This window comes from Alligator sinensis, unplaced genomic scaffold (genome assembly GCF_000455745.1).
Source record: "Alligator sinensis unplaced genomic scaffold, ASM45574v1 scaffold163_2, whole genome shotgun sequence".
Classification (NCBI taxonomy): Eukaryota; Metazoa; Chordata; order Crocodylia; family Alligatoridae; genus Alligator; species Alligator sinensis.
This window is the reverse complement of record NW_005842499.1, coordinates 947,245-959,600: the sequence shown is the minus strand read 5'-3', so window position 1 is coordinate 959,600 and position 12,356 is coordinate 947,245. Positions and strand designations below refer to the sequence as shown.

At 45.6% G+C, this 12,356-nt stretch overlaps 1 long non-coding RNA gene across 1 annotated transcript in view; it reads left to right on the top strand.

The window, feature by feature from the left end:
• LOC106722624 overlaps positions 1 to 9,141 on the top strand; it is a 14,828-nt gene extending 5,687 nt beyond the window's left edge. Inside the window, exons 2-3 of the long non-coding RNA XR_001358636.2 lie at positions 8,550 to 8,656; positions 8,846 to 9,141. This is a non-coding gene — a long non-coding RNA (uncharacterized LOC106722624). The remainder of the gene's footprint in view (positions 1 to 8,549; positions 8,657 to 8,845) is intronic.
• The last annotated feature ends 3,215 nt before the right edge of the window (positions 9,142 to 12,356 follow it).

Here is a 12,356-nt window from a genome sequence, read left to right as displayed (position 1 = left end):
CTTGCCCTACGGGTGCAGCCTAGCCCAGGTCCATAGAACCTATGCAAGCCCAGTCCCCACGCTCCTGCTGCCCTGCCCTGGACCCTGTTGGCCCTGGCCCCAGGGCACTGGCACAGGCCCTGTGTTCCCACCCGCTACCACTCCCTCCCCACCTACCACCACTGCCATAGCAATATCCCTGCTTTCCTGCTCACCACTGCCACTTACCCCCACCCTTCTGGCTGCCTGCCAGCCACTCCAGCATCATGCAGTTCCCAGCCATATCACCAGGCCCACAGGAAGCAACAGAATCTGGTCCAGCTGGGGTAATCACCGGTGGTCCTTCTCTCCTCCCCTCCACCTCAGTGCTTAGCTGCGTTCCACTCCCAGAGGGAGAGAGGCAGGGACAGACCCATGGTTGCCAAACCAGAAGACTCTGCTGGGCAAAGGCTTCTGATTGGGGCTGGGGGGATGTGGGGCTGTGCAGGACTTATTGCTGTGGCTGCTGGGTCCTGTTGCCTCTAGGTCCTGCTGCTGCTGGTGCCTTGTCATCTTTGACAGGCAGCCAGGGACAGATAATAATTAATTTTCTGAATTTTTTTAGGGGACCCATGGGCCAGATAGAATGACCTGGTGGGCCTGATCCAGCCTGTGAGTCATATTTTGCCCACCCATGAACTACTCTATCATCCATTTTTTTTATCTCTTTTGTTTTAGTTTTTGTATAACTCTGCTGTTGTCAGGACCAGAAGCAAAAATGTATGGGGGTGGGGGGGGCTGGCATCTGAAGTTATTCTGAGATTTCTGAGAAGCATTCTTATTTGGATACAGAATTGCTGAACTCAGACTACAGTCTCTGAAACCAGTGTCCAGTTTCCCCAGAGACAGGAGTACAGAACTTCTGAACCTAAACTTCTCCATTGGGCTCAGAGCTGGACTTTGTCTATCTCATAGTTTTATAGTTGGTAGGGTTAGAAAGGACCTGAACAGATCATCAAGTCCGACCCCCTGCCATGGTAGGAAAGAGTACTGGGGTCAAATGACCCCAGCAAGGTGAAGTTGGTTCCAGGTCCTAGCCGACCTGACTGTGAAGTAGTGTTTCCTGATGTCCAGCCTGAACCTACTCTCAGTCAACTTATGGCCGTTATTCCTAGTTATTCCCAGTAGTGCTCGGGGGAACGGAGTCTCTCCCATTCCCCACTGGTCCCCCTTGGTAAGTTTATAGACTGCCACCAGATCCCCTCCGAGCCTTCTCTTGTGGAGGCTGACCAGGTTCAGGTCCCGTAGCCTCCCCTCCTAGGGCCTGCTCTGTTGCCCCCTGATCATGTGTGTGGCCCTCCTCTGGACCCTCTCAATGCTGTCCACATCCCTCCTGAAGTTCAGCGCCCAGAACTGGACACAATACTCCAACTGCGGCCTGACCAATGTCACACAGAGGGGGAGGATCACCTCCTTGGACCTGCTCGTGATGCATCTGTGGATGCATGACAAGGTGCAGTTGGCCTTACTGACTGTGTCCTCACATGATGGCCCATGTTCATCTTGGCATCACTAATGACTCCAAGATCCTTTTCTGCCTCTGTGCTGACTAGAAGGGAGTTCCCCAGTCTGTAGGTATGCTGCTGGTTCTTCCTCCACAGGTGCAGTACCTTGTACTTGTCAGTATTGAAACCCATCCTAGTCTCATCTGTAACCTGTTCAGATCTAGTTGTAGCCTGTCCCTCCCTTCTAATGTGCCCACTTCTCCCCACATCTTAGTGTCATCCACGAACTTGAACAATGTGCTTTTCACCCTCTCGTCCAAGTTGCTGCTGAACATGTTGAACAGTGCGGGACCAAGCCCTGGGGGACCCCACTGCCCACATCCCTTCAGGTCAAAAATCAACCGTCCACCACCACTCTCTGGGTGTGGCCCTCCAGCCAACTGGCAACCCATCTGACTGTGTAGGCATTGACTCCACAGTCACCTAATTTTTTGATGAGAATGGGGTGAGAGACAGTGTTGAAGGCCTTCCTAAAGTCCAGAAAGTCTACGTCCACCACAACACCTGCATCCAAGGATTTTGTGACCTGGTCACGGAAGGCAACCAGGTTGGTCTGACAGGACCTGCCTCTAATGAACCCATGTTGGTTGCCCCTAAGCGTAATCTCCCCTCATGGTTCAGGAATGTTGACTCTGGCAATAGTCTTCAGAGGATGATCTTATCAATTATGTTTTCAAATTATATATGAGTCCTTTAGGTAGCATCAGAAAAGAGGGAAATAATTTTTAGTCAAAATCCTTAAAACTCTTCTTTAAAATGCATATTTGATGACACCTGTTTAGCACAAAAACTAGGGACAAAAAAGTGTATGTGAATTATGCAAGACTACTGTTGGAGCTGGCCATAAATTCACTTGTTAAATTGGTTAAACAAAGTATTATCAGCAAACAACAATTTCTTGAACCTAAAAAATATCATCTGAAATATTTCAGGTTTTCCAAGTTTGCTGAACCTATGAAAGGGTTCTCTTCACTGAAATTGACAGGAAAGGCAAGTCCACTGAGCAGTGGCAAGATCAAGGGAGATTATTTCATTTAGGAAACATCACATGTCTGTGTTTTCTAAATGAATTTTTCTCCAACTTTCCAGTTTCCTGGTAATTTAAGAAAATAAAATTTCCTTGAACCAGAAAACTCAGAACCAGAGAACTCTGGTCAGTTCTCATTACCTCACTTTCAAGCAAGAGCCGAGAAATCTTGCATGCCAGATTGTTCAGCCACCAGGAAGGCAAGATCTAGTATTATTAAATTCTCCTGTGTCTTCTTACAGCATAAAGAAAAAAAAAAAGATGCAAGCTCATTTTTAACCTTTGCAAAGGAAAACAAAAGACACATGGAGTATAGGAAGCAAAAGATCTTGTTCTCTCTGTGTCCTAAAAAGCTCTGCCTAGAGCTGGTCAAAAAGTTTCTGTCAAAATGGGTTTTTGACTAAATATAAATTTTCAAGGAAAAAAGTCTGGCTTTTTTTTTGTTTGTCCATCTGTTTTGTTTTTTCTCTACCTAGATCATTAGCCAGAGTAATTCAAGTCAGATGTCACACATGTTTTTCAGTTTTGTTTCTTCTCAGTTTAACAACTGCATTAATTGGTGCATGAAGCTATTGCTGACTTGTTCAAAGTCACTCTGTAACAGACAGAATGGCAACAAAAGTTTCTTTAGCACAAAGGTTTCTTTAGTGTACTTTTCCTCTGATACCTGCCCTAAAAAATTAGCATACAGTATGATTGATGATACACAATCACCTGCTGCTACAGCTGTCACTATTCATGTTCCAAACCTAGATAAGGGGAACTCTATATTACTTAAAACCTGTTTGCAGGGCTTTGGTTGGACTGCATAGGCCAAGTTCACCCCCTTTGAGGATCTAAATGAGTATTCCACTTGTTCAGGAAGACATTGCAATGTAAACAAAGCTTTTAACATCATATCGCAACACTGAGCTGTATGGTCTCTATGACAACTGGATTATTATCCACCATGGTTTTCATCTGTGGCAGAGAGAAAAAGACTCCCACGCAGCAAGACTTAGGGGAAATGCTGGGGCAGCAAGCAGACAGACTGTCAGCGGTGGAAGAAGGAAAAGAAAGGGAACATCCAGCCCCAGTATGGGTATGCGTTGTAAACACATGCTGGTGCTGATTCATAAGGCAGAATGCAGATGCCAGTTCAAAGCCACCGTGGGACAACTTCTTGGGGAACCAGAAGTGTATTCCTGCATCACCCAGAATGGTTCAGGAAAGTAGAATGCCCCGGCAGGGGCAAGTGGTGGAAGCCTACAGTTGAAAGGCTGTTCACCAGGGCTGACTTGAAGGAATCAGTGTACTTACCAGAGCAGAGTCCATGGAAGCCATATGTTGGTGAGCTGAGCTGGATCAGCAGTGAGCCTGAAAGACAAAAGGCATTGTCTTTCAGGCCAGGAATGAGAGAAGTGATACCACCCTGGAGGCTGATGTAGAGATGGAGGTTAATATGGTGTCCTAGGTCAATTTGTCGGGTCAAATGTTGCAGGCTATAATGAAAGTCTTGGAGGTTCAGCATCTGCAAGCACTACAAAAACATGAGTGGCTTAGACGTAATTGGTTCTCCTTCAAGATGCGTAAAATGATGAGGGAAGACAATACAGAAAAGCGTATATTGAGCCTTTTGAAAGAAATTTGATACAAACTGTGTTGGATTGGGCCTTGTGAGCTGGCCAATTAGGCTCATTATTGATAGGAAAGGTTCAGACTGCTTATAAGGAAGAGGCATACAACTATAAAGTTAAGATGGTCATACTACACCAATTAGAAATGACACCTGAGCATTTTAGGCAGCTTTTTAGGGTTAGAAAAGAAAAGGAGGATAAGAATCCAAGGGTCTTAATGCAGCTATTAAAGGACCTTCTGGATAAGTGCCTCCTGCTAGTATTAGTAGAGAAGTACTAGTGGACCAAATATTATTAGAACAGTTCCTAAGAGACCTTGAGGAAGGGACGCAACTATGGGTTAGATATCACTTGCCTCGGTCGGTAGAGGAAGCTCTTAGGATTGCAGAAGCTTTTCCAACCACTGAAATTGAACCTAGTAAGGAATGGGTGAATAGGAATGAGAGAGACAAGTAGCACCAAGAGGATAAGCAGCATCAAGGGGCACTGAAATATCTTGGGAAGGGTATGATGTGCTATAGGTGTGGCCATCCAGGGCATGTGGCTCTAGAGTGTACACAAGGGGCTCACAACCAATGGAAACAGGCTGGGGGTACCCAGATAGGATGGGACAAATGTGGGGATGGTCACGTCATTGAAGAAATGGACTGTAGTTTCAGTTGGAGGTACAAGGTAACTGTATAGGACCGGCCAGTAGTCATGGCCTGGGTGGCAGGTAAGGCAGTTCAAGCCACCCTTGGCACAGGGTGTTCACAGGCATTACTCATAGCTGACTTGGTCCCTGATGATGCTATAGAATGGTGTAAACCAGTACAGGTGTGTTGTATCCATGGTGGTGTGGAGCAATACCAGAGGGGCTATGTTGATATAAAAGTAGCAAATAGAATAGGATTAATGAGAGTTAGATTTGCCCTGGAGCTCGATGGGGAAATGATAATTGGGAGAGACTGGCCACCCCTGTATAATGTCTTAGAGGAAGTAAAATAGGCTGAACTAGGGAGGAAAAGATGGCCCTGAGTGGAGGGGTGGATTGCAGAAGAGGAGGAGGCCACTTCCTCAGAGGATGCATCGTTTGTTAACCTGGGGTCTGGCACAATGGGACCCCGGTTCAAGATAGCACAGGACAAGGAAGGAGAATTCTCAGAGATGCAGGAGAATGAAGTGGCTAGCATAGAGGACCAAGTTGTGAGACCAGATTTGCATGTAAGTGACCCACACTTTGAAGTATGTAAAGGTTTATTGTACCATGTGAAGAATAAGTCAGGGGGGAATGAATGCATGCAACAATTACTGGTGCCACAGCCATTTAGGAGAATGGTGTGGGACATATCCCATTCCACACCCATAGGTAGGCATTTTGGGTGAGACAAAACATTGGCCAAGATTGGACAATGGTTCTTTTGGCCTGGTATGAGGGAAGAAATAACACGCCAATGTGAGTCCTGCAGGGAATGCCAAAGGGTTGAGGAAAGGTGACCGCCTACGGCTCCCCTCCAAATCATGACTATTATAGGTACACGGTTTGACCGGGTGGTGCTGGATATTGTAGGCCCACTGTCTAAAAGTAGCACAGAGCATCAATATATTCTTGTCCTGATTGACTACGTGACACAATATACAGAGGCAATTCCCCTCAGAGAAGCAACAGACCCCCAAATTGCAGAAAAATTGTTGAAGTGGATTTTGTTGGTTGGAGTGCCTAGAAAAATCATAAATGATGAAGGCACTAATTTCATGTTGGGAGTATTAAAGGCAATATGTCAAGTATTAGGGATTAAACACCTAAGAACATAAATTTATCATCCAAAAACCAATGGTCTAGTAGAGCGTCTAAATGGCACAATAAAATGCATACTACAGCAATGTATTCAGAGAGATCCCAGGAAATGGAACCTACTGTTAACACCTCTGATGTTTGCGGTAAGAGACACCCCCAAAGCATCAACTCAGTTCTCACCATTTTAATTGATATTTTGCCATAAGCCTAGGAGCTTACTTCAGATTGTATGGGAGGATTGGGAATATTCAGGACATAAGGGGTTGGGGCTTGGCAGTATAGGCAAGACATGGTCCAACGGCTTAGATGGGTATGGCAGTTAGCATATGAGAACATGGAAGGAGCTCAGCAGCGTCAAAAGGCTAGTTATGTTCAAAAGGCACAGGAAAGAGAATTTCAAATAGGAGACAAAGTGTTAGTATTACTCCCTACCTCTGCTAATAAACTATTAACTAAGTGGCTAGGACTGTTTGAAATAACTAGAAAGGTGGGGCCCATAGATTATGACATACACCGTCCCAGGCATGTAAGGGAACATCAGATATACCATGTCAATGTATCAAAAGCATGGAGAGAGCTGGAGGGTTGGTTACTTAGCCCGGAGGAAGCATAGGATGAATTGAGGCCTGAAATTGGATTATAGAAGGAAGGAATTATAGAAGGAAGGAATTATAAGGAAGGAATTATAAGAGGAACTAGTTTAATGAAAGAACAATAAAATGAACTGGGGACTATTATTGCCAGGTTTAGGGATGTATTTAATGAGGCACCAGGGAAAGCTAAAGGTATTGTACATGAGATAAATACAGCAAAAGGCACAATTGTGAGAGAAAGGTGGAGACCAGTGCCACATCATCTGCAGGGAAAGGTATATGAAGAAACACAGAAAATGCTAAAACAGAAAATTATAATACCTTCCCAAACCCCATGGCATAGCCCCATGGTAATCATGCGGAAGACAGATAGGTCCTTGAGAATGTGTGTAGACTTTAGGAGAATAAATAAAATGCCACATTTTGATGCATTTCCAATTGTGCCCACTGGTCTCGAGGAGGCACTCTCATGCCACCTTGGAGTGTGCACCCGGGATTGGCCACTCCATTTGTTCCAGCGGTCTCAGAGAGGGCCTACGATCTCCCTGAGGGAAACCCAGAAACTTGCCTGCCGTGAATTTGATCTTTCCTTCAGTGGCGGGGTCCCCTCCTGTGGTCCCTCTTGGATCAGTCGTACTTCCTGGCGGGTATTCGTGGGGCTACACCTCCCCTACACCCCATCCATGCTCCAGCCACGAGGATGGCCACTTGATGGTCAGATGGATCGTCCTCGAGTGTCAACTCCCATTCTCTTCTTGTCGGCTGGGCTACAGATGACCTCTCCCAGCCCTATGTCTCTTTGGGACGTAAAGCCATCCCTGCTCTTCTGCTGGGTCTTTTGTTATGGCTTGGCTGTCTGCTGTGCTATCCTGGCCACTCCGAATCTCAGAGCACTGCCCATTGCTCTGACCTTCATCTTTGGGTCCCCCCAGGCAATCCCTGAAAGTAAAAGAAAAAGAAGAAATTAACAGAAAGGACAAGGGAGTAGGGCTATGGCCTGCCCCCACTCACTGGCCCAGTGTCTGTGGCTCCTGCAGTCTCTCAACACTGTCCTCACTCCTTCCCCTCACTGCGGACCCCTCCAATGGGTCTGTCCCTGGATCCCTTGACAGTCACTGGCAGTGCCCATGCCCAATGCAGGAAGCACTTTTGCTGCCTGCTCCCTGCAGTGCTTCCACCACGGTCTTCTTGCCGCCAGCTTTTATTTGGTCTGGGTGGCATTCTGAGATTACATCATCCACCCACGCTGCTTTTAACTGGAAATAAACACAGCTCACAAACTGCCCAGGTGCTCCATGCTGGTGTGGCTTGCCCATCTCTTCCTGGCCTGAAACAGGTAAGTTCATCCTGGCTTTTCTTGCAGGGGAGGACTGTCTCCATCCCGGGTGCCCCTGGGACACCAATGCCCCATGTTGAGGAACTGTTGGAACGGATAGGCCAACAAAATACATTTCTACTATAGATCTGTCAAAGGGATATCAGCAGATCCCTATGTCAGGGAGAGATCAGCACAAAGCAGCTTTTGGTATGCCATGGGGGTTGTTTGAGTTCACCAGAATGCCGTTTGGCTTACATGGTGCTGTGGCTTGATTTCAATGATTGATGGACCATATTTTAACACTGCATACCAGGTATGCAGTTGCATACATTGATGATATTGTTATTTATGCCCAATCATAGGCTGAATGTGTGCAGCATTTGGAGGCAGTGCTACAGGAGTTACGTAGCATTAGCATGATGGCAAACCCCCAAAAATGTGCATAGGGCATGCATTAAACCAACTATCTGGGTTTGCAAATGCATTCTTTTATTGAGCTATCAAACTATTATCAAAGATTTATCCCCAGTTTTGTGGAAATGGAAGCACCATTAACAGATTCCATAAGGGGTAGAGTGCGTGGTGTAATAAGTTGGACACCTAAAATGGAAGAGGCTTTTTACAACATTAAGAAGGCATTATGCAACGATGTTTTTATGGTAACCCCTGATTTTTCTAAACCTTTTATCTTGCAGACAGAAGCATCCTAAACGGCTGTTGGGGCAGTATTATACCACGAAAAGGAGAGAGCCGAGAGACCAGTAGCATATGCAAGTAAAAAATTGAATGCAGCAGAATGAAGGTACAAAGAATGGCAAGACACTCTCTTCATTAAGTGGGCAGTGACATATTTTCCTTATTATTTGATCGGGTGGGAATTTACCCTGCTGACAGACCACACCCCGCTACAATGGTTGCACAAGTCTAAAAGTGATAATGAAAATATAATGCGCTGGGTACTGTCCTTACAGTCTTTCAAATTCTCCATTAGTTACAGGCTAGGGGTATCCAACAAAGTCACTGATTTTTGGTCCCAATGCAGCGAAGTTGCAACAAATCTGAGAGATGAACAAAGCCGAGAAGATGACAAACCACACCATAGAGACGCAAACTCCTCGACACCACAAGGCAACTTAATTGGGAGGATATGTGGCAGAGAGAGAGAGACTGCCATGCAGCAGGAATTATAGGAAACACTGAGGCAGCAAGCAGTCTGGCTGCCAGCAGTGGAAGAAGGGAAGGAAAGGGAACATCTGACCCCAGCAAGGGCACGCCTTGTAAATACATGCCGGCACCAATTCATGGGGCATAATGCAGATGCTAGTTAAAAGCCTTCATGGGAAAACTTCTCAGGGGAACCAGAAGTGAGTTCCCCGCATCACCCGGAATCGTTCAGAAAAGTAGAATGCCCCAGCAGGGGCGAGTGGTGGAAGCCTACAGTTGAAAGGCTGTTCACCAGGACTGACTTGGAGGAATCAGTGTACTTAGCAGAGCAGAGTCCATGGAAGCCAGATGTTAGCAAGCTGAGCTAGACCAGTGATGAGCCTGAAAGACAAGAAGAGAGAAGGGACTGGTAAAACTGTGAGTGAGAAGGCGGGTGACATGTTAAACGTGTGTTCCAGCTCAACATGCCCTGAGTAGAGAAGTGATATATATGGGGGACTGAGTCTAAGTAAGGATATTCATAGTAGGACCCTGAGCCGGGGCACCCTTGCCACTATTATTGTGACGATGATTCTTGAACTGAGGAGGGCAGGGCAAGGATTTACTGGACTTAACATTGCACCATCAGGTTGACCTAGGTGGGGTGCAGGGGAGGCAGAGCCTCAGGTCCACACAACAATATGTGGATCTATAAACTTGTCGCAGGAAGAGGAATCAAAACCATCCTTCCTAAAATTATTTCACATCAAGGACATGGTAGATGAAAACCCTCAGTGGCTTTAATAGTCTACATTACTGGCCAAGTCGTCAGCTCACAAGGCAGCGGACAGTGTTAGCTAGGTAGAAAAATCGAAGAGTGGGACTAAGGACCGGCATGGCAAATTACACATCAATTTAATTTATAAGTAGTAGGTTTTTTACTTTTGTAGCACTGCATGTATGTATGGTGTTTTGCTGCTAGTCAGAACTAGAAATCCTACAATCATGTCTGCTAGCATGACTGGAATACCTTTTCCTTAGGTGAGGAATACAAGGGATTGTTCTACGGGATTTGAATGCAAGGCCAGAACCTAAATTAAATAAAATGTGGATGTGGGCATGGGGCAAAAAGTATGAGATATAAGGTCACAAAATGGAAACCGTTTAGAGTAGATCTACATACTGGTTCCAGGTACAATTATTACTGCTGCTTCAAATCTGAACCAGTCACAGACAATGACAAAGTGAAGATGCTTTGGAAAGAGCACTGGAAAAAGATCAGATAAAGCAGAAAAACCAGACCGCCTACTGATTCAAAAAAATACCCACAAAAATTTGCTATCAAGGACTTCCTTGTCCCTTCCTTTTAGAACAAACATATTGCAGAGAAAGAAGATCTCCAAATATAAACCTGTACAAAAAAGTGTGTGGTAGATGTGCATCTCCTTACTTTAATTCATGGTGCTTAACAGAAAGCACCATGAGTTAAAGCATTCCTCCCCCCACCCCTCCCCCTGATTCAACAGAAGTTCACTGTTTGGCTGGTTAGGGAGGGGGATTGAGGTCCACTTTGAAAGTGATCTAGGGGAGAAGCTGCCTGCCTGCAGCCCAGCCTCTGTCCCCTAGCCCTGCCCCCTCTCCAACCTTCCAGCTCCAGAGCTGGCTGCAGGAAGGGAGGGGGGGTGAGGGATGGGGAGCACACTGTGGACTAGGGTTTGCCTATCCTGAACTGGAGGGAGGGTCTGGGGAGGCCACAAGGCAAGGGGGCTCCAATTCACAGCCCCCACCCCCACTTCCAGCTCAGGCAGGGTAAACCCTAGCCTGCATTGTGTTCCCCTTCCTTCATCCCCGCTCCCTTCCTGCAAACCGCAGCAGAGATGGGGTGGCCTGTATCGGCCCAACCCTGATCATGCGTGGGGACTGAAAGAAGTTAGATGACAGTGCTCTGCTTTGGAACACCTTCATTGGATCCTTCATTACATAAGAGTTAATTTGTCATGTGACTGGTCACTTTTAAAGCACTCTGCAGCCATGCATTTCTGTCACAGCATAGCTGTAAAGCACTTTCACTATTTTACCACTACCTTCTTTACAGCAAACTGAAGATAAGGTTCTTTGGGTAAATCCAATAGTTTTTATTAAACCAACTCAAATAGTGGGGAAAATTCTTCTTAGCAAGCTTTCGGGCACAAGCGCCCTTCATCAGGCTGAGGAAGCATCACAGCTACAACCTACACCCCTTACAGCAAACTGACATCCATCAGCAACCATCTTAGTACTTTAGCATTTTCATAGTTATCTCAGTACCCCTTTGTCAAAGAAAAGCTATTTTACAGACTGGAGATGGAGCAGCTTCAACTACACTTTGGATTCCACAGATTTCTTGGGCCTCTATTATACTGTTGTCAGGCTTAGCACTGGAAGCAAGGCCTTAATGTTATTCATGTTAGACAATTGATTTAATCAAAGACTGTGGTAAAGTGGCCATATTATTTAAATCTATCTAATTGACCATAATGTGATGTTAACTGCCCTGCAGGATTCGGCACTGGTACTCCAGCATGGCTGCTACTTCTCAGAGAGTTCCCAAATGGTAGCACTGCTTATTTTTCCTGGGAAAGATGAGGCTTTCATGTTGTCACCCCTTCACATCAAAGATTTTCAGACAGGAAGCTGTGGCATCCCATGGTGCTGTGAGATCCTTTTAAGGGTGCTATTCAGTATTATCAATGTTAGATGTAAAAACACACACAATTCACAAGATAAACCTAGAGATTTCAAATAGGAGCCCATAGTGTCAAATAAATACATAGTGATCTGTTGTGGTATTTCTGAGCTCTTTGCAACAGAAGAATTGCTCTTTTACTTTTCTGTAGTCAAAAAAGTGAGTGGAAAGTAAGAACTGGCATTTTCTGATGGGTGGCCTGAGTCTAAAATGGTTGAAAGTCACAGCTCTAAGGTAATGGGAATGAGGGAACTAATGGAAATGGGGATACTATCATTTCCCCCCTTCCATTTCTTGTTAAGAATTCACATCTGGCTCACAGGCCAAGTTTTGTTTATGTGAGGAGTTCATGCATCGGTCAGGTTTGCTGGTGAGGCCTACTCTGGCCAGCACTTTAGCAAAGCCTTTGTGTGAGCAGCATATATTGATCAGTGCCCCAGTGAGGCCTACACCAATGTGCTTTTAATACCCAGCCCTCAATCTGTGTCTTACCCAACTCATATCCTTCAGTCTCTCAGCTCTTTTCAGCAAGAGGTTACAAGCTATGTCTGCAATTACTGCTGGGTTAGAGGTCTTCCCTTGTTTGATGTTAGTAAAATTACAGGCATATAAGGTTGCATATATCCCATACTTG